Source organism: Ambystoma mexicanum, chromosome 6p, assembly GCF_040938575.1.
Source record: "Ambystoma mexicanum isolate Mex_15411 chromosome 6p, UKY_AmexF1_1, whole genome shotgun sequence".
Classification (NCBI taxonomy): domain Eukaryota; kingdom Metazoa; phylum Chordata; class Amphibia; order Caudata; family Ambystomatidae; genus Ambystoma; species Ambystoma mexicanum.
In genome coordinates, this window is record NC_090935.1 from 94,751,969 (window position 1) to 94,773,445 (window position 21,477).

At 53.2% G+C, this 21,477-nt stretch overlaps 1 long non-coding RNA gene across 2 annotated transcripts in view; it reads right to left on the bottom strand.

Moving 5' to 3' along the window:
* LOC138511230 (uncharacterized) overlaps positions 1–21,477 on the bottom strand; it is a 294,238-nt gene that overhangs the window by 107,035 nt on the left and 165,726 nt on the right. The window contains exon 3 of one of the 2 annotated variants that reach the window (XR_011280591.1): positions 7,418–7,502. The exons of the other annotated variant lie outside the window; for it this stretch is intronic. This is a non-coding gene — a long non-coding RNA (uncharacterized lncRNA). Of the gene's footprint in view, positions 1–7,417; positions 7,503–21,477 lie in introns of those variants that run through there. 2 annotated transcript variants of the gene reach the window in all.

A 21,477-nucleotide genomic window follows, 5' to 3' on the forward strand; every position in this document is an offset into this window, starting at 1 on the left:
GTGCCTTCCTTTGCATCCTGATTTAATAGTCACTTTGCTTGTCTGCACTCAACGTCAAACCAGGGAGTGCCTCCAGCCTCTATTACTTTCATGTTATGTCATTTTTCCAGTAGGACAAGATCCAGCCTGTCTGGGGAGAATACAAAAGTGATGGGTGGATGGTTTTGAATAAATCTGAACCACTGGCACTGCTCTGGGCAACCTTCCATACCACTGTTTTCAGCCTGTCTACACCATTGCAAAAGGGGTCCAGCCATTTGCAAATCAGTCAGGCCCTGCCATCAATGGTGGCAGTCCAGCCCAACTGGTAGGCCTGGTCCCCTCTGCACAGAAACACAAGCAACCCCAGACATATTTCAACCTTGTTGGGCCTCATTGAGGTGCAGGTTTGTTCCCTATGGCGCAGCGAGTAAGGGACCCACGTCTGGGCATACCCTCTCTCACATAGGGAGACAAACTACAACCAGAAAAGTGATGGGTCGATGGTTTTGAATAAATCTGAAGAAGAGGGATCAGAGGCACAACAGTAGATAAATGGTTTTTCTATAAAGTCTGTGTGGAGTTGAGACGTCTCCTTGTGATTATTTTAATAGGTCAATTAATTACACTTCAGGTGCAGCAGGGTTAACCTCGAGGCCAATCGAAGTCCAAAGCAAGACGAACACAGAACACACATCGGGTGTTGCCACCCGATAGCCCTATGCTGAACTCCTATTGGGACACAGTCCCAGGTATGTTTTTTAAAACAATAGTGAAAAGGAGTCTCCCAAGAGAATGGAACTCACAGCCCACTATGGTAAATTTCTTCTTCTTAGTTATGCAGAAAAGATATACATATAAATATATACTGTTCTTTCTTATTTATTAAATGCACCTTTGTTCAAATCAACTGAAATAATGTCCACCTGCCCTAGTACAATCAAGAGCCACCAAGATCATATACCATGTGGGTAGACAACACGTATATTTGTGTAACAGAGCTAAAAAGTAAACAATACAAATCAGTCACACTGTACAATCTCAGTGTGTACAAAATTAATCAATATAAATGTTGCATAGAATTGAAAAGAGCTCAGAGCTGTATTCTTGCACACTCCAAAAACATTCAATTATGATTGAACATTACACAAATCAGTCAATTCACAATTTTAACAACATAATGTGTATATCAAAGGATGAGCAGTGTAAGTCCTCCCTGCTCTATATTTTGTCCTAAACACTCCTAAAGGTGCCAACGCGTTTCGGGTTCCGATGAACCCATCTTCAGGGCAGGATGTGTAAAGTTTCATAGGGGTTTTCCTAAAAATAACAAAGATAAACTAATTAACTCCAGAATGTGTGCCAATAATTAAGGAGGGTATATATAAATCTAAGTCACTGACCTTATAGTTGAAGCAATAATGAAAACACCTCAACCTGCATTAAGAGCAAAAATAACAAAAATAACATGTCTCAGTTTATGGGTAAATTTAATTCTATGGGCCTCATTACACGGTAGGCGGTGAGCCATGGCGCTTTTAGCGCCATGGCTCATGCCGGTAAAATACCAGCACCGCCTTGGCGGAAAGGGGATTTACCGCCCCATTCCAAGGTTGGAGGGGCGGTAAATCCCCATTCCACCATTGCCCTTCCCCATTCCCATTTCTGCCCCATAGGGCTCTATGGGAATGGGGAAGGCGCTAATTACGGCACCGCAATTTTGCGGTGCCGTAATTAGCTCCGAGGTCCCTTAGCGGGTTGGATTTTAACGCCTGCAAAAAGCAGGCGTTAAATCCCCCAACCCGCAAAGGGACCTCGTAGTAAGGCGGTAAGGATTTACCGGTACCGGTATTTTACCGGTACCGGTAAATCCTTACCGCCATCCGTGTAATGAGGCCCTATGTATTTAAAATTCGTCTGATGCATGTAACACCACTCACCCGGTCCAGAGGCAAATGCATCGCCCCGGGTCTGAGTAAGCTGTTAGGAAGTCGATCACAAAGGATGCGTACTGTAGGGTTCAACAACAGAGATAATGTTCTAAGTTTGGAGTTCAAAAATTGTTGAACATGATCAGAGACAGATGTAATGCCCATTGTATACGGAACCATTCACTAGTAAAATAATATGTGTAGCGGTTGTAATAAAGCCATACTTATGAGTGAGGGGGCATAGATATGTAGGCAGGCATGGCGGCACCACCCGTGAGCAGACCTCTCGACGTGTGTGCAGATTACGTGAAGCATAAGTGGCAGTCATCTGTGTATAACTGAGCATGCAACCAAGTAACAAGGTGCCGCTCGCGTATAACTGTTCCATAACTTGCCGTACGCTAGTGACTATGACCGCGCCTAAGTTGCTGTGAAAACATACCTGAGTATCTCTATCAGGACGCAGCTCTCGAGACGTCCGTCAAACAGATGTGCGGCTCGAGACTGTGAAGTGTTATTGCGTTGTCATGGTGGCGGCGCGCATGCACGCTGGCTCCCTATTCGCCATATTAGTGTGGGCATCCACACGCACGGATGTAATTCACACGGATTCATCCAATAAATGATACGCCTGCATTTTGATGCGTTTAAGGGGTGATGTGCGTTCATTGCCCCCCCTTTTTTTTATCACTGTCAGTGTGTGTCAACTAGGGCACAGATGTAAAAAACCTTCGGTATAACAATAATAAGCAATATTGGTGTGTCGAGCTGGTTGTCCTGGGGACTACATGTATATGTGCAATACTCAGCTTGCGAGATATAAATGCTCAGTAATTATGCCAAGCAAACACAAAATTACGTAATGCAAAGACGTGATTATGCCACTTCGCTCCCTTACATACACTAGAGAGAATGGAAACACCAACCTATAGTAGAGCGTGAGGCGGGGCACCAGAGCGGAATAAGACTGCATGGTCCCCCACCTCACACTAGTCATTCAGTATGTCCACTGAAACCGGACCTGGAGACACAATGGGAAACCCCTGTGTTCTGTCGGTACAGTGTCACATAGGGTAAGAATGTACAATCACAATTGTTGAACTTTCTCCTATGACTCAGTGACCTAATAAGTCGTGTAAGTATGTACATCAAAAATTGTTAAACTTACTCCTGTGACTCAGTTACCTATTAAGTCGTGTTTCCACCCTATCGATTTGGACATAGCTCAAAGGGGTATAACAATGTGAAGGTGTGTGCCCTCCCTGTCAGTGGGTTTATGAATGATTCCCCTAGCAGTATAATGGGCAATTAGATACTTATATGAAGGCAAAGTAGCTCAATCAAACTCATGGCCATCACTGGCCCCATTAGTATAATATTACATTGTCATCATTCTCAACTGGACTTACAAGATTCTCAATGGTACATTAGCCCCAATCACTAAACAATTCCTTTGTCCGATCAATACATTACAATTTGAAAATGGCAGTGTAGAAAAACACATTTGACACTTATACAAAGCGCATGAGATCAAACTCGCAGTTCATGCCTCTTGGGCTCAAACAATCCAGTAGGTCGATCCAGAAAATTTCCCTTTTTAACAATCGTTTATGCACATCCCCCCCTCTCGGTCCCACTTGCACTTGTTCTAAAACGATGCATCTCAATTGGGCAATCGAATGTCTTGCTTCCACAAAGTGCATGGACACTGGGGATCTCAAACTTTTAGTCCGAATGTTTGACTTGTGCTCAGTCCATCTTAGTTTTGCTTTCCTCATAGTGATCCCCACATAGTAGAGCCCACATGGGCATTTCAGAGCATAAACCACATTGGTCGAATCACAAGTACAAGAGTGTTTGAGTATAATAGGATTCCCTGTATGTGGATGTGAGATAGTGTTCCCTAGCAGAATGTTACTGCAGTGCTGGCAGTTGTGACAAGGTTGTGTTCCTCTGTGTCGTGTGGCCACTGTATGGCCCGTAGGTGTTTCGGCTCGAATCAGACTGTTTCTGAGAGCCCCGCTGTTCCTATATGCAAAGAAAGGTGTTTGTTGAAAAAGAGATTGTGTTTCAGGGTCCATTTGCAACATGGGCTAATTTTTCTGAATAATGCTCCTGATTTTTGTGGTCACATAAACCATACAGTCGTCCTTGTTCTTGACCTTGGGCGTGAGCAGGGTATCTCTTTCAATGTTGGCCACCCTTTCTTCAATTCTTGAGATAGAATCTGATTTATATCCCCTCTTTCTGAACTTGTGATGCAAGGTCACTGATTGCCTCGCATATTCTGACTCCTCTGAGATATTCCTCCGATAGCGAAGAAACTGACTTAATGGGACACCCTCAATAGTCCGGTGTGGATGAAAGCTAGTCGCCAGTAGGAGGCTGTTCCGATGTGTGTTCTGTGTTCGTTTTCAATAAATCTGAACCATTGGCACTGCTCTGGGCAACCTTCCACGCCACCCTTTTTAGCCCATCTGCACCATTGCAAAAGGGGTTCCGCCATATTCAAATCGGTCAGGCACTGCCACCAATGGTAGCAGCCCAGCCTGCACTGCTAGGCCAGGTCCCCTCTGCACAGAAACACAAGCAACCCCAGACATTTTTCAGCCTTGTTGGGCCTCCTCAATGAGGTGCTGCTTGGTTCCTTACTGCTCTGGGCCTTCCTTTGCATTCTTATTTAATAGCCACTTCACTTGTCTGCACTCAGCGTCAAACCAGGGAGCATCTCTAGCCTCTTTTACTTTCATGTTTTGTAATTATTCCAGTAGGACAAGATCCAGCCTGTCTGGGGAGAATACACACAACCCTTCAACGGCTGAACTGGGCCTACAGGGCTGACAAATGTGTGATAGGTATTTGATGTGGCTGCCATGAATATGAGCAGTGGCATGCACCATGCCTTAACACAGACATAGCTTATATTTACAGTTTACTCTGCCACCGCCTGGGCTACTTAAAATCCTCATAGTTTTGGTACGGGAGTGCATATGTAAAATGCAGCCCCGCTCTGCAGAGACTTAGCAGGCAATGCAGCTGTCAAATGGGCACCTGTGACCTCTGAACCTGCCACTGGTAGAGCGGACGCTGCAGATCAGGATACTGATGTAGCAGCGCACAAGTACACATTATGCTTTTGGCATAGAGCTTATGAAAGGGGAATCTCATCAGCAGATTACCCTTCCAGGGATGGAATTAACCACATCACCTCCTTCATTAATATAAATCAAAAAAGCCGGGGCTTTCACACCCTTGCCAGATGGCAATTTATCACATGATGGATCATGGGAGTTGTAGTCCAGCACATCTGCAGAGCCCAGATTGCAGACTCCTGTTGGGGGAGAGAAGAAATAGATTCAAATAATACATAGATTTCGGATCGTATGTGTGGGTGAGGCACAAGGCGGGATCCATGTGCTACGGAGTCTGGAAGACTTTCAACAATACAGTTTTAAGTACTTTGCAGCAGATGGAGTGGGAGTGGGCGGCACGTAGCTCAGGCCATGAAGGATTGGTTTGGGGTATGCTTTTTCTTCAGGCCATGAAGGATTGGTTTGGAGTATGCTTTTCCTTCAGGCCATGAAGGATTGGTTTGGAGTATGCTTTTTCTTCAGGCCATGAAGGATTGGTTTGGAGTATGCTTTTTCTTCAGGCCATGAAGGATTGGTTTGGAGTATGCTTTTTCTTCAGGCCATGAAGGATTGGTTTGGAGTATGCTTTTTCTTCAGGCCATGAAGGATTGGTTTGGAGTATGCTTTTTCTTCAGGCCATGAAGCATTGGTTTGGAGTATGCTTTTCCTTCAGGCCATGAAGGATTGGTTTGGAGTATGCTTTTTCTTCAGGCCATGAAGGATTGGTTTGGAGTATGCTTTTTCTTCAGGCCATGAAGGATTGGTTTGGAGTATGCTTTTTCTTGTAGGTTGATATTTCCAGCAGGAGGTTGCTCGTGCTGCGTAGAAGGTCCATGGACCATCCTGACACAGAGAGTTTAGCTTTCTAATATTTCTGAGAGTGGTGATGAGGAGGCGGCGTGCATGTGATACAGGCCGTCTCGCGGATCCATCGAGCTTCAAGATGGAGACTCATTTGTATTAACTCCCAGCGCTCCGCTCGTATGGGCCTCTTTAAACCATTATGGCCTGTAGACCCTGGTCCAGACAAATTATAGTCCTATTTTCCAGATCTAATAAGAAGAAGAAAAAAAATGTGCTGACTCATCTATGAATCACCAAATTATTATAGTACTATACTATATGAATCACTTGATGCCAGATCCCTCCAGCTTCTAAGCGCTGTAATAATTGATGACACTATTATTGCTAACTAACGGTGCTCAATGAACCTCGGCAGAGTGAATGGTTGAATCAGCCAACTAGGGTATTGAACCCATGACACGGGGCATTGGTGAGCAACCTGCACGCTCCAAATGTTCTGGTTTACAATTTCCATGATCCTTCACCATTAACTATTCTAGCTAGGCCTGGTGGTAGTCGTAGTCCAAAACATCTAGAGGGCCGCATGTTTACATAAAACTGTAAAGACAATCTTTCTGGCACACCAACATTTAAAATGGGGAAAGCAAAACCACAGGCACCCTCATCAACAGAGTCAACATGGGACTCCAAGCCTGACATCTCAGAAGAGAAAGTGGCTGCGCGTGCTCACACCTCCATCAGAATGAAAGGCCGGCCAGAGCACCGCCATCTTGTTCTCATCACCCCCACCCTGCCTGGGACCTAAGAATAAACCTGTGGCAGCCCCCCCTCCTCCGGAGCCGGGGGCCCGTGGGCAACATGGCAGGCACACAGCCTGCCTTTCAAAGCCGGGCCTGCCCGGCACACAAAGAGCCGAGTATGCGGCCGTTGTTAAAAATAACCCGTCATTACGAGGAGCAGCCGATGGCGGCGTCCACTCAATGCCGCCATTTCTCCTCAGCTTAAAATAACACCAGGCCCTGCAATTATTAGGCCGCCGCGCACACACACACCACCGATTTTTCCGTACCGGCTTGGAAATAAAAGTCGATTTTTTGTTACTCTTTTTTAAATATATGCAAGGCATTGTTGGCTCGGTGCCCACCGCCCTCATGTTTCCTCCCTCTCCCAATTAAGCCCCCACCATCTCTCCAGCAGGCCGAAGTTGTGACAGGCCGGCTGCCAGCCTCATGCTTGTGGTTACAGCAGCGCGGCCCAGATGGTTTTTATCTGCGCACGTCTAAGAACATTCCAGACGAGGAAAGATGGGGGGCGAGAGTATACCTCAGAAATGCGCGTGCTCTAAAATCACTATATAGCTAGGGCCTGGAATGTTCTCCTGCCTAGTCACCTGAACAGTGGTAGATTTAATGCAAAGGGCCCCATGGGCAGCACCTGACACAGGGCCCTAGGTGGGCCGGTCAAGGCGGTGGAGCTTAGGGTGGGCAGAGTTAATTGTGGTCACGAGTGCACAAATGGTGAACTTTAGGGACAAAAGCTATTTTTCTTATAAAGGTGCCTTTATTACAGTTACCTGTGTTTAGGGGGTTGACTAACCGGAAACAGCTGGGCCTCCACAGCAGGCGTTGTTCTCAGTGGTAATATCGGAGGATTAAGCCTGAAACCAATGTTGGAAATGAACATGTTTCAAGGCTAAGGGCAAAAGAGAATTACAGTTTATGAAGACCACACAATTTCCTAGAAAAATTGCTCCAAGAAAGATAGATGGATCCAATGTTTGTAATTACAACTGTGGAAATGTTTCACAAAAGTACAAAACCTTGTCGAAATGTGTCTTTAATAAGTACACATCACAGTACAGTAAATTCAGTATTGTGCAAAAAATAAAAACAGTTCCTTTTTAGACATTCGTGTGCAATAAGTGAAGTAAAAGCACAAGTGCCAGCTAAGCTTCATAAAACAACGCAATGAGAAGACGTCAATAATAAAGTGTCCATTCATATATTGCACACCACACAATTATCTTGGTTTACACAGGAAAACCTGGCATCCAGGATGGAGAAAACAAATGCATAATCACATTCTTTTGATTGACCTGTTTCTATAATGTGTGTATATATATATTGTCAGGTGTAATTATTATGTGATTCGTGCACTTTTCAAGGCCTTGCTAGACAAAAAATGATTTACCCTTTTGATTACCAAGCCTTATCAATACTGATATGAAGAATACCTGGGCAAATCATGCAATCTCATTGTGACTGATCTACCAACATTGGGAACCCATAAAAGCAATTCAACTTTTGTTATGCACTCTCAAGAGTCACTAAACTTGAGTTAATGACAATTATTGGTTATGTAAATAGCGATTCGCCAAACCACTATACATAGAACATATTCACATACAATAATCATCCAATTAAAGTTGGCACTGATTTATCGACCTTGGAAGGATGAACGCCTGAGTTGGCCTTGCCAGCATTACAATCTTCGACCTGCAGATCATACACACACACATCACAGAAACAAGTGCCCAACCGACTGAGCTACCTTGTTACATAATACTATACTGTCCATTTATATAGCACACAACATAAACTTCGCTTGGCATATATACGTGAAAACCTTGACTCAGGATGAGCAAAATAAAAATATCACATTCATTTTGCTTGACCCATTTCCATAATGTATATATACATTGGGAGCCCATTGAAGCAATTCAGTTTGCAACTTTTCTGACTGGCCCCCCAGGTGCCACCCCATTATCCTAAACTGTGATCATTGTGTGTGAGAACTCGTACTTCATGACCCCCCTGCATAAGTCAGTGTCCCACTTGGGCCCCCCCAGCCAAAAGTGCCTGGACAGCCACTGCAAAGCACACTTTAAGCATTTGTGCGGCGCATTTGTTGTTTGGGAGACCAAACGGGGAGGAAAGTCAGCTGTCAAGACTGCCAACAAGTGTTCTGTGGACCAAGTGAAGCGACACTTCTGTTTTTGCCCCTCAAGGTACCTCAATGATCCTACTGACCCCCACTCTTTTACCATTCTATCGCCGCCTGCGGCCTGGTAGCCGTTGCTGTGGGTTCGCATGGGGTATATAGAAGACATCAAGATTCTGCATCAGCAGTTACTGGGTGCATGGCAAACCCTGCTTCTTGCCTGCATTTCATCAACCCCTGGATGTGCATTCATTGACTTAAACTGCCTGCATCACAAAGCTGTCGTGACCGAACGCCACTCTATGCACCCACGCGTCTCGGTTTCATGGGAAACTTGAACATTTGGTTAATCTCTTTCCCAGGACCCTCCCTTTTCGCCCCCCTCTTGCCCGCCTGCTTTGAAAGCCACTTGTGGCATTCAGCGTTTTACAACTCGAAAATATATAACTAAATACAATACATAGCTTCCAAATGGGTCCATGTCATGGGGGTCGCCTTTGTCCATTCCAAGCTTTTCAAGCATGTTGAATGCTGGGATTTGAAGTCCTTTGTTTATAATGAAAAGTTGAACTGCACATGACAACGTGAGATGTGATGTTGGCCCTCCAGGACGGAAGAGGGTGGCCACTAGGATATGAGGAGGGTTGGGGGAAGGTGGCTCGGTGTGGCACCTCAGTGCGGCACCTCGTGGAGTCATCCACTCGGCCCCTCCTGACTTCCATTGTCGGAAGGAACCCTAATGACACCTAATGCACCCGCCGCACCGCCATTGTGACGCCACTGGCTGGAGTCGCAGCCAGGGCTCAAGTCGAGGGTACACGCGGGTGGACAGAGTCCACCCACTTTTTTCAAAGGGTGGACTCAGTCCCCTCCCAGCTAAAATGAGAAACATTGAAAGTCTTCTTTGAATGTATGAATTGAAGCAATCTCAGGGGTGGCAGTGGTCAGTTTGCAGGCCGGACACTTCCCCACTGTACAATGTAACCTGAGGAAAAATAACAAACAAGTAAAGGTGAAATGTCCCATTTCGGTTCTGCATTTTCCAGGGAAAACATTAGTATTGGTTATTGGAGTTTAAATCATGCACACCTTTTTAACGTTTTAAAAAACACTATTAGAAGAAAATCTCCTCTCTTGGTTTGTGTGTGTGCTGATTTTATGAAAGACAAAAGCCATTCGTCCTCTGCAAATAGGGTGGTTATGCAAAGCCATTTTAATGAAATGTGCATATTTCACCGTGATATGCTAATTTCTGGCTACGACACACCCACTGTGTTTGTTGATGAGTCCCCCCACTTTTATTTTTAGGACTTGACCCCTGGTCACAGCAGAAAGGGCTTTGTGTACTCTGTCCTAGAGAAAGACTGGGAAGGAAAGGGGTGAGGCAGGGCACAGGGGCCCGCTTGCCGTCTGTCCGCCTGGCGACCGTTAAACCCGCCTCTGCGCCTGAACATCCATGTGCCGGCATAATGATGAATACATGGCAGTCGACAGTACTACAATGATTTTCTTGCCATGAGCTTGTTGAGGCATCCCTACTGACCTGCAATAAGAACATGACATCACTACCGTTCTTTAATCAGTTATTACAGTTGGTTTGTAATGTCACGTCCGCTGCTTTAACCTGAACAGATCAGAGTCCCAGCTGCTGCTGCAGCGCTTAACTAAAGGTGTGACAAGCCTCAGAGACGGCTTACTTCTGGAAGCACCTGCTTTGACACTTTAAAGCCATTAACTGGTGAGAAACTGTCAGGCCGATTCATGGAATAATTAGCGCGGCGCAAGTGGGCAAAAACGTGCAAATCGCAGTGGAATAGCGAAAATCGCAGTGCAAGTGCGAAAATTGCACGAAAAGCAGCGCACTACGATTCATGGAAGTCCGTGCGCGAGAAAACCAGCGGATGTGCGATAAAAAAGTGCGCGGCGCACGTTGGCGCACAGGCCATCTAACAGCGTGCGCCAGGTCACAGCGAAAATCGCACAGGCCAGAGCGAAAATCGCACATAGCGCGGCGCACGCAACAAAAGTAGGCGGAACACGGGCGTAACACTCGGAATGGGGAACAACTTGCCAAAACGTGGGCGTCACGGGGGAAGTACAGGGCACAAGTGCGCGGAACGCCCACACGCTCGCCTACAACACGTATTCATGGAATAGAATAGGGCAAAAAAGCGCACGGTCAAACCAGCGCACAGGCACAAACACGACCGCCACAAGAAAGCAGGCGGTAGCGTCTCTGCGGCTGTAAGAAATGTGCGCCAAAAGGTGCGCCAACAAATAGCACCTATATACTGCCATGATGAATGTCCTATACTGTGGCCCTCCAGGACAAATGACGTGCAGAGGGGTACCCACAAACACGGACCCGCTGACAAAAAATACGTGCGCGTGTATACCGGGGTGTGCGGGAAGTGTCACACGCGATTTGGCCGGGTACGTGGATTTCAGGGGTGCGCGGGAAGTTCCACACGTGATTTCAGCAAGGTATGTGTATTTCAGGGGTGCGCGGGAAGTTCCACACACGATTTCAGCAGGGTACGTGTATTTCAGTGGTGCGCGGGAAGTTCCACACGCAAATTCTGCAGGGTACGTGCATTTCAGGGGTGCGCGGGAAGTTCCACACGCAAATGGGCCAGTGCGAGCAGGGTACGTGTATTACATGGGTGCGTGGGAAGTTCCACACGCGATTCCATCAGGGTACGTGTATTCCAGGGGTGCGCGGAAAGTTACACACGCGATAGTCCCAGTGCGAGCAGGGTACGTGTATTTGAGGGGTGCGCGGGAAGTTCCACACGCGATAGTCCCAGTGCGAGCAGGGTACGTGTATTTCAGGGGTGCGCGGGAAGTTCCACACGCGATTGACCCAGTGCGAGCAGGGTATGTGTATTTCAGGGGTGCGCGGGAAGTTCCACACGCGAATGGGCCAGTGCGAGCAGGGTACGTGTATTACATGGGTGCGCGGGAAGTTCCACACGCAATTCCATCAGGGTACGTGTATTTCAGGGGTGCGCGGGAAGTTACACACGCGATAGTCCCAGTGCGAGCAGGGTACGTGCATTTCAGGGGTGCGCGGGAATTTCCACACGCGAATGGGCCAGTGCGAGCAGGGTACGTGTATTACATGGGTGCGCGGGAAGTTCCACACGCGATTCCATCAGGGTACGTGTATTTCAGGGGTGCGCGGGAAGTTACACACGCGATTGGCCCAGTGCGAGCAGGGTACGTGTATTTCAGGGGTGCGCGGGAAGTTCCACACGCAAATTCTGCAGGGTACGTGCATTTCAGGGGTGCGCGGGAAGTTCCACACGCGAATGGGCCAGTGCGAGCAGGGTACGTGTATTACATGGGTGTGCGGGAAGTTCCACACGCGATTCCATCAGGGTACGTGTATTTCAGGGGTGCGCGGGAAGTTACACACGCAGTTGGCCCAGTGCGAGCAGGGTACGTGTATTTCAGGGGTGCGCGGGAAGTTCCAAACGCGATTGGCCCAGTGCGAGCAGGGTACGTGTATTTCAGGGGTGCGCGGTAAGTTGCACACGCGATACCAGCAGGGAATGTGTATTTCAGGGGTTCTGGGGAGTCCTACACGTGAATTGGCCTTGTGGGTCCTCCCAGGTGTACGCTCCACAACCTCCACGGCCCCTGCAGGCAGCCCACACCACGGGGGACTACCCTGCACCCCTGATCATGTCCCGCAGGCAGCCCATCCACCATGGGCATGCCCCCAGCCAACCCACATGTCACCTTGCACTATTCATCAACAATGCATGTCTCCCACCACCCCCACCCCCCAGCAGTGCAGGGGCAGCCTCCACCAGGCCCCCACTCATGTCTCCCACCACCCCCACCCCCCTGCCACCATGGGCAGCCTCCACCAGGCCCCCACTCATGTCTCTCACCACCCCCACCCCCCTGCCACCATGGGCAGCCTCCACCAGGCCCCCACTCATGTCTCCCACCACCCCCACCCCCCTGCCACCATGGGCAGCCTCCACCAGGCCCCCACTCATGTCTCCCACCACCCCCACCCCCCAGCAGTGCAGGGGCAGCCTCCAGCAGGCCCCCACTCATGTCTCCCACCACCCCCACCCCCCAGCAGTGCAGGGGCAGCCTCCACCAGGCCCCCACTCATGTCTCCCACCACCCCCACCCCCCTGCCACCATGGGCAGCCCCCACCAGGCCCCCACTCATGTCTCCCACCACCCCCACCCCCCGGCAGTGCAGGGTCACCCTCCACCAGGCCCCCACTCATGTTTCCCACCACCCCCACCCCCAGCAGTGCAGGGTCACCCTCAGCAGGCCCCCACTCATGTCTTCCACCACCCCCACCCCCCGGCTGTGCAGGGGCAGCCTCCACCAGGCCCCCACTCATGTCTCCCACCACCCCCACCCCCCAGCCACCATGGGCAGCCTCCACCAGGCCCCCACTCATGTCTCCCACCACCCCCACCCCCCTGCCACCATGGGCAGCCCCCATCAGGCCCCTACTCATGTCTCCCACCACCCCCACCCCCCGGCAGTGCAGGGTCACCCTCCACCAGGCCCCCACTCATGTCTCCCACCACCCCCACCCCCCGGCTGTGCAGGGGCAGCCTCCACCAGGCCCCCACTCATGTCCCCCTGCACCCCCACCCCCCAGCATCCAGGGTCACCCTCCACCAGGCCCCCACTCATGTCTCCCACCACCCCCACCCCCCGGCTGTGCAGGGGCAGCCTCCACCAGGCCCCCACTCATGTCCCCCTGCACACCACCCCCCAGCATCCAGGGTCACCCTCCACCAGGCCCCCACTCATGTCTCCCACCACCCCCACCCCCCTGCCACCATGGGCAGCCTCCAGCAGGCCCCCACTCATGTCTCCCACCACCCCCACCCCCCAGCAGTGCAGGGGCAGCCTCCACCAGGCCCCCACTCATGTCTCCCACCACCACCACCCCCCTGCCACCATGGGCAGCCTCCACCAGGCCCCCACTCATGTCTCCCACCACCCCCACCCCCCTGCCACCATGGGCAGCCTCCACCAGGCCCCCACTCATGTCTCCCACCACCCCCACCCCCCAGCAGTGCAGGGGCAGCCTCCACCAGGCCCCCACTCATGTCTCCCACCACCCCCACCCCCCAGCAGTGCAGGGGCAGCCTCCACCAGGCCCCCACTCATGTCTCCCACCACCCCCACCCCCCTGCCACCATGGGCAGCCTCCACCAGGCCCCCACTCATGTGTCCCACCACCCCCACCCCCCAGCCACCAGGGGCAGCCTCCAGCAGGCCCCCACTCATGTCTCCCACCACCCCCACCCCCCAGCCAACAGTGGCAGCCTCCACCAGGCCCCCACCCATATCTCCCACCACCCCCACCCCCCTGCCACCATGGGCATCCTCCACCAGGCCCCCACTCATGTCCCCCTGCACCCCCACCCCCCAGCATCCAGGGTCACCCTCCACCAGGCCCCCACTCATGTCTCCCACCACCCACACCCCCCAGCAGTGCAGGGGCAGCCTCCACCAGGCCCCCGCACATGTCTCCCACCACCCCCACCCCCCAGCAGTGCAGGGGCAGCCTCCAGCAGGCCCCCACTCATGTCCCCCACCACCCCCACCCCCCAGTAGTGCAGGGGCAGCCTCCACCAGGCCCCCACTCATGTCTACCACCACCCCCACCCCCCTGCCACCATGGGCAGCCTCCAGCAGGCCCCCACTCATGTCTCCCACCACTCCCACCCCCCAGCAGTGCAGGGGCAGCCTCCACCAGGCCCCCACTCATGTCCCCCTGCACCCCCACCCCCCAGCATCCAGGGTCACCCTCCACCAGGCCCCACTCATGTCCCCCTGCACTCCCACCCCCCAGCATCCAGGGTCACTCTCCACCAGGCCCCCACTCATGTCTCCCACCACCCCCACCCCCCAGCAGTGCAGGGTCACCCTCCACCAGGCCCCCACTCATGTCTCCCACCACCCCCACCCCCCAGCAGTGCAGGGGCAGCCTCCACCAGGTGCTCACAATCCCCAATCATGTGCGTAATGGACAGCCTCCACATCCAAAAAGCCCTACCAAGTAACCCATTCACCCACATGGAAATGGAAATCACATGTCACACCCCCAATGTTCATGAAGCTAATGAACCCATGTCCGTCACACACAATGGTTGCAATATAATGGGAAAACACACAACATGACATGCATGAAACCAATGAGATGATACCACACAGTGAAGTATGCTAACAAAATTGTATTAAAAAAAATTAAGAATGCTAAAGAAAGAAAACTAACTACAATGTGAATGAGAAAATAAACATGCATGTCCGTATAAAAAACTACCAAGGGTCCATGAGCCCAACTGAACAAAGGAAACCTACTGAAAAACCTACCTAAAAATCAACTATATACAAAAAGTGGAGCAGTGTCCGTCGACTCCAAATCATAATTAGAAAGAAAGGAAACCTAAAACTAAAGAACTATATACAAAGCCGGCGGGCAAGTCCAGCGGCTCACTCCGTGGTGTCCCGGGCCAGGGCATCATCGAACTCTTGTTCGATGTCCCGGAGGTGGTCCAGTTCCATGGCCCCGAGGGTCCGCAGGGACGACGCTGTGTCCTCCTCCAACCCCCTGCGGATTGCCTCGAGGCACTCGGCCCGCCTCAGGGCCCTCCGCATGGAGTTCTCCGCCCTGACCATTGCGAGCCGCGCCTCTTCCGCCCGTCGCCGCTCCGCACCTATGGCGTGGCCCAACCGCTGCCACACGGAAGACACTCTCTGTCTTGGGTCCCCCTGCCCTCCGGCCGATGCCTGCCCCTCCGATGTCAAGGGCCCCGAGCCTTCATGTCTCCCACCATGTTGCTGCTGCTGCTGCTCTGCCTCTGCCCGTGCACTGCCTCCTGCTGCCTGCACATCCTCCGCCGGCTGGGGTGCACTTGTTGATGTGGCCACCCCTGCTGGACCTCCGACTCCCGACTGTGGCAGGGATGCCTCCTCCACCAGCCTGGCCGCACCGTCAGAGGCAGCTCCACAGGGCACCCAGGTGACTGATGGGTGGGAAGATGGCACAGAGGACGACTGGCGCGTAGGGGGTCCAGTTGAGGAGGGGGTCGGAGCAAGCCCCATCAGACGGAGGAATCCGGCCTGGGTGACCTGTCCCAGCAGGCTGACGTGGTCAACGAGCCATTCGAGATGACGTGCAGTCTCTCCATGAAAAGACTGCAGGTCACCTCGCATGGCCCGTTGACGCAACGCCACACCAGCCAGGACAGGCTCAACCCGGACCTGGATGGCCACGTCCGCAGGCAGAGGAAGGCCAGTTGACGTCAGCTCATCCCCTGCCTGAAAACGGGTCTGGACATAGGCATCCCTGCTGGTGCAAGATGATGCAGGGACAGGATCGGGGACAGGATTGCACACAGGCACCTCCGCGGCCGCCTGTGCTGCCTCCTGTCCCTGGTCCTGCACTGCACCACTAGCACCAGTGGGATCCCCACCTCCAGACCCCGTCTCTGGTGCTTGCGCGGCCCCCTCCTCCACCAAACCCCCCACCAACCTGGATGACTCCGTGCCATCTTCCGCTGTTGGGCCCTGTGGGGTCCCAGCTGCCCCTTCTGCTGCCGAGGAGTCCAACTGCAACCTCCGCCTCTTGGACCTCCCCCCGGCAGCTGCGGCCTGGGACGCGGCACCGGACTCCTCACTCCCCAACAAAATGACAACACGGGAGGGGAGCCGGGCCTTGCGTCTCCGGCTGGCGGTCGGTCCCCGCCGCTGTGCTCCACAGCACCTTCTCCGCCCTCTTCATCAGTTGACGATGCAGACAGGGAGAAACAAAACACAGGCATCAGGGCACTGTAAAATGGACACATACACGCATGACAGTTGCACATCAGTGGCATTGGCAAACCTCAGACATGTCATCACAATCCCCAACACACATGTCATTGCAACTGGCACACATGAGCCATACCACAGCCATATCGCAACTGCCAGCACCATCCCTACACATACAACAGCATCAGCAGCCAAAGGGGAGCCAGACATCACATGCAACACAGGAAGTGCACCACACATGTACACACACCACCACACTTGCATGCATGTCTACACCTCTCCCAAGTGTCGCACTGTTCAGACGGGCATCCATGTCACATCTGCCAATCAGGCTTCCACATACCGCTGTCACATGCATCCATGTTGCATCACTGTTGCACCCTTGACAAATACACACACATGCACATGTACACAGTGCTCATACATGCAGCCGAAAAGAACATACATGCCTGACATCACAGACATGTCTACTTACATACACATTCATCCAAACATGTGTGCACGCACAACTGCATTTGCCATGCAAGCCCACACACACAAGCACCATCCATGTCTCACACATTACAGCCCTCGCATGTGTCAGCCCCACGGCCCTGTACACCCCCACCCATACTCGACCCCATACAAACAGATGTGCAACTGGCACAATGGCGAATGATCACCACACGCACTGCTCACAACCAGGATGCATGTACACTCACCGCTCGACTCCAGACGGGTCTGCTTCTCTAGGACCTGGACGTGGAGCGCTGGGGATATGCGTTCCAGGACCCCCATCTGTTCTTCCGACAAGTGGCCCCGGCGCCCCTTGGCATCTGCTGCCTTCAAGAGGCGCCGGGCCTTGTTCAGGGTCCTGGACCTGAAGTCCTCCCAGCGCTTCCTGACATGTTGTAAGTCCCGGACTGCCACCCCCTCCGCGTTGATGGCAGTCACGATGTCAGTCCAGATCCGAGTCCGTCCTTCCTTGTCGGCGCGGGAACTTCCAAAGAGGGCCTCATACTGCCCCAGGACTTGCTCCACCAGGACACCAACTTCGGTGGCACTGAAGCTGGTGCCCCTCTGCCTCTCTGGCCGGGGGTTGTCAGTGGTCACAGATGGTGTATGCCCCGACATGACAACCCCAGAGGCAGGAGTGTGTGGGCAACTGGGTCCTGGGGCTGGGCTGTGGAGCGATGGAATTCCAGTCGGGAGTCTTCGGTTCCAGCAGGGGTGGTCACAGCAACAGCACCCCTGGCTGATGTGCAGGCAGCAAATGGCAGTGCACGTGGCCAGCAGGCAGTCAGGCAGCAGCAGATGGCAGGTGGGAGCGTGCTCAGGGCTCTGGGGGGCAGTAGTTCGGCCTTCTGGGCAGGAGCATGGTCTTCCATGTGCTTACGTGTGGCCAGCTTGGTACGGAGTGATTTGGCACGTGAAAATCCTGCACGTCAGCGTGAAAACCAGTCCGGTCCAGTATGATGTGTGGTGGAAACCTGTACCTCCCATGCACCTGGTCATCAGGCATCCCGAAAAGGCTGGTTCTGGGTGTGAATATTCTGGCCCTGACTATCCTCCTCCTCCTCCTTTGGTAGGACACGCCCACTGCTGCTAGGAACGGTATGTTCATCCTGGGTCTGAGCTAGTTATTTTGTTAGCGCGCAAATTAATGCGTTGCGCGTGTTGTAGGCGAGCGTGTGACCCGCGCACCCCTCAAATCCAGTGCCCAGTCCAATAGCGTGTGGAAATTGGCGCGCACACCGGGATACAGGCGCGCAGACGTACTTGCGTGTGTAAGTGTCCGCGCACACCTGATATACACGTACATAGGCCAATCGCGTGTACACGCACTTTTGTCCAATTACACGCGATGAGACTCTGACGTGCTGTCCAATTACACGCGATGAGACTCTGACGTGCAGTCTTTCCACGTGTGCTCTGTCATCACGTGCTGTGTGGGAAACACCCGTGCGGGTCACGTCACAGACGCGCTTACGCGCTGAGGGCCTTTGGTCCAATGGATTCGCGTATGCGTGCTGACGCGCTTATGCGCTAAGGGCCTTTCCTCGGTTTTCACGCTGACGTGCAGGATTTTCACGTGCCAAATCACTCCGTACCAAGCTGGCCACACGTAAGCACATGGAAGACCACGCTCCTGCCCAGAAGGCCGAACTACTGCCCCCCAGAGCCCTGAGCACGCTCCCACCTGCCATCTGCTGCTGCCTGACTGCCTGCTGGCCACGTGCACTGCCATTTGCTGCCTGCACATCAGCCAGGGGTGCTGTTGCTGTGACCACCCCTGCTGGAACCGAAGACTCCCGACTGGAATTCCATCGCTCCACAGCCCAGCCCCAGGACCCAGTTGCCCACACACTCCTGCCTCTGGGGTTGTCATCTCGGGGCAAACACCATCTGTGACCACTGACAACCCCCGGCCAGAGAGGCAGAGGGGCACCAGCTTCAGTGCCACCGAAGTTGGTGTCCTGGTGGAGCAAGTCCTGGGGCAGTATGATGCCCTCTTTGGAAGTTCCCGCGCCGACAAGGAAGGATGGACTCGGATCTGGACTGACATCGTGACTGCCATCAACGCGGAGGGGGTGGCAGTCCGGGACTTACAACATGTCAGGAAGCGCTGGGAGGACTTCAGGTCCAGGACCCTGAACAAGGCCCGGCGCCTCTTGAAGGCAGCGGATGCCAAGGGGCGCCGGGGCCACTTGTCGGAAGAACAGATGGGGGTCCTGGAACGCATATCCCCAGCGCTCCACGTCCAGGTCCTAGAGAAGCAGACCCGTCTGGAGTCGAGCGGTGAGTGTACATGCATCCTGGTTGTGAGCAGTGCGTGTGGTGATCATTCGCCATTGTGCCGGTTGCACATCTGTTTGTATGGGGTCGAGTATGGGTGGGGGTGTACAGGGCCGTGGGGCTGACACATGCGAGGGCTGTAATGTGTGAGACATGGATGGTGCTTGTGTGTGTGGGCTTGCATGGCAAATGCAGTTGTGCGTGCACACATGTTTGGATGAATGTGTATGTAAGTAGACATGTCCGTGATGTCAGGCATGTATGTTCTTTTCGGCTGCATGTATGAGCACTGTGTACATGTGCATGTGTGTGTATTTGACAAGGGTGCAACAGTGATGCAACATGGATGCATGTGACAGCGGTATGTGGAAGCCTGATTGGCAGATGTGACATGGATGCCCGTCTGAACAGTGCAACACTTGGGAGAGGTGTAGACATGCATGCAAGTGTGGTGGTGTGTGTACATGTGTGGTGCACTTCCTGTGTTGCATGTGATGTCTGGCTCCCCTTTGGCTGCTGATGCTGTTGTATGTGTAGGGATGGTGCTGGCAGTTGCGATATGGCTGTGGTATGGCTCATGTGTGCCAGTTGCAATGACATGTGTGTTGGGGATTGTGATGACATGTCTGAGGTTTGCCAATGCCACTCATGTGCAACTGTCATGCGTGTATGTGTCCATTGTACAGTGCCCTGATGCCTGTGTTATGGTTCTCCCTGTCTGCAGCGTCAACTGATGAAGAGGGCGGAGAAGGTGCTGTGGAGCACAGCGGCGGGGATCCGACCGCCAGCCGGAGACGCAAGGCCCGGCTCCCCTCCCGTGTTGTCATCTCGTCGGGGAGTGAGGAGTCCGGTGCCGCGTCCCAGGCCGCAGCTGCCGGGGGGAGGTCCAAGAGGCGGAGGTTGCAGTTGGACTCCTCGGCAGCAGAAGGGGCAGCTGGGACCCCACAGGGCCCAACAGGGGAAGATGGTACGGAGTCATCCAGGTTGGTGGGGGGTTTGGTGGAGGAGGGGGCCGCGCAAGCACCAGAGACGGGGTCTGGAGGTGGGGATCCCACTGGTGCTAGTGGTGCAGTGCAGGACCAGGGACAGGAGGCAGCACAGGCGGCCGCGGAGGTGCCTGTGTGCAATCCTGTCCCCGATCCTGTCCCTGCATCATATTGCACCAGCAGGGATGCCTATGTCCAGACCCGTTTTCAGGCAGGGGATGAGCTGACGTCAACTGGCCTTCCTCTGCCTGCGGACGTGGCCATCCAGGTCCGGGTTGAGCCTGTCCTGGCTGGTGTGGCGTTGCGTCAACGGGCCATGCGAGGTGACCTGCAGTCTTTTCATGGAGAGACTGCACGTCATCTCGAATGGCTCGTTGACCACGTCAGCCTGCTGGGACAGGTCACCCAGGCCGGATTCCGCTGTCTGATGGGGCTTGCTCCGACCCCCTCCTCAACTGGACCCCCTACGCGCCAGTCGTCCTCTGTGCCATCTTCCCACCCATCAGTCACCTGGGTGCCCTGTGGAGCTGCCTCTGACGGTGCAGCCAGGCTGGTGGAGGAGGCATCCCTGCCACAGTCGGGAGTCGGAGGTCCAGCAGGGGTGGCCACATCAACAAGTGCACCCCTGCCGGCGGAGGATGTGCAGGCAGCAGGAGGCAGTGCACGGGCAGAGGCAGAGCAGCAGCAGCAGCAACATGGTGGGAGACATGAAGGCTCGGGGCCTTTGACATCGGAGGGGCAGGCATCGGCCGGAGGGCAGGGGGACCCAGGACAGAGAGTGTCTTCCGTGTGGCAGCGGTTGGGCCACGCCATAGGTGCGGAGCGGCGGCGGGCGGAAGAGGCGCGGCTCACAATGGTCAGGGCGGAGAACTCCATGCGGAGGGCCCTGAGGCGGGCCGAGTGCTTGAGGCAATCCGCAGGGGGTTAGAGGAGGACACAGCGTCGTCCCTGCGGACCCTCGGGCCATGGAACAGGACCGCCTCCGGGACATCGAACAGGAGTTCGATGATGCCCTGGCCCGGGACACCACAGAGTGAGCCGCTGGACTTGCCCGCCGCCTTTGTATATAGTTCTTTAGTTTTAGGTTTCCTTTCGTTCTTATTATGATTTGGAGTCGACGGACA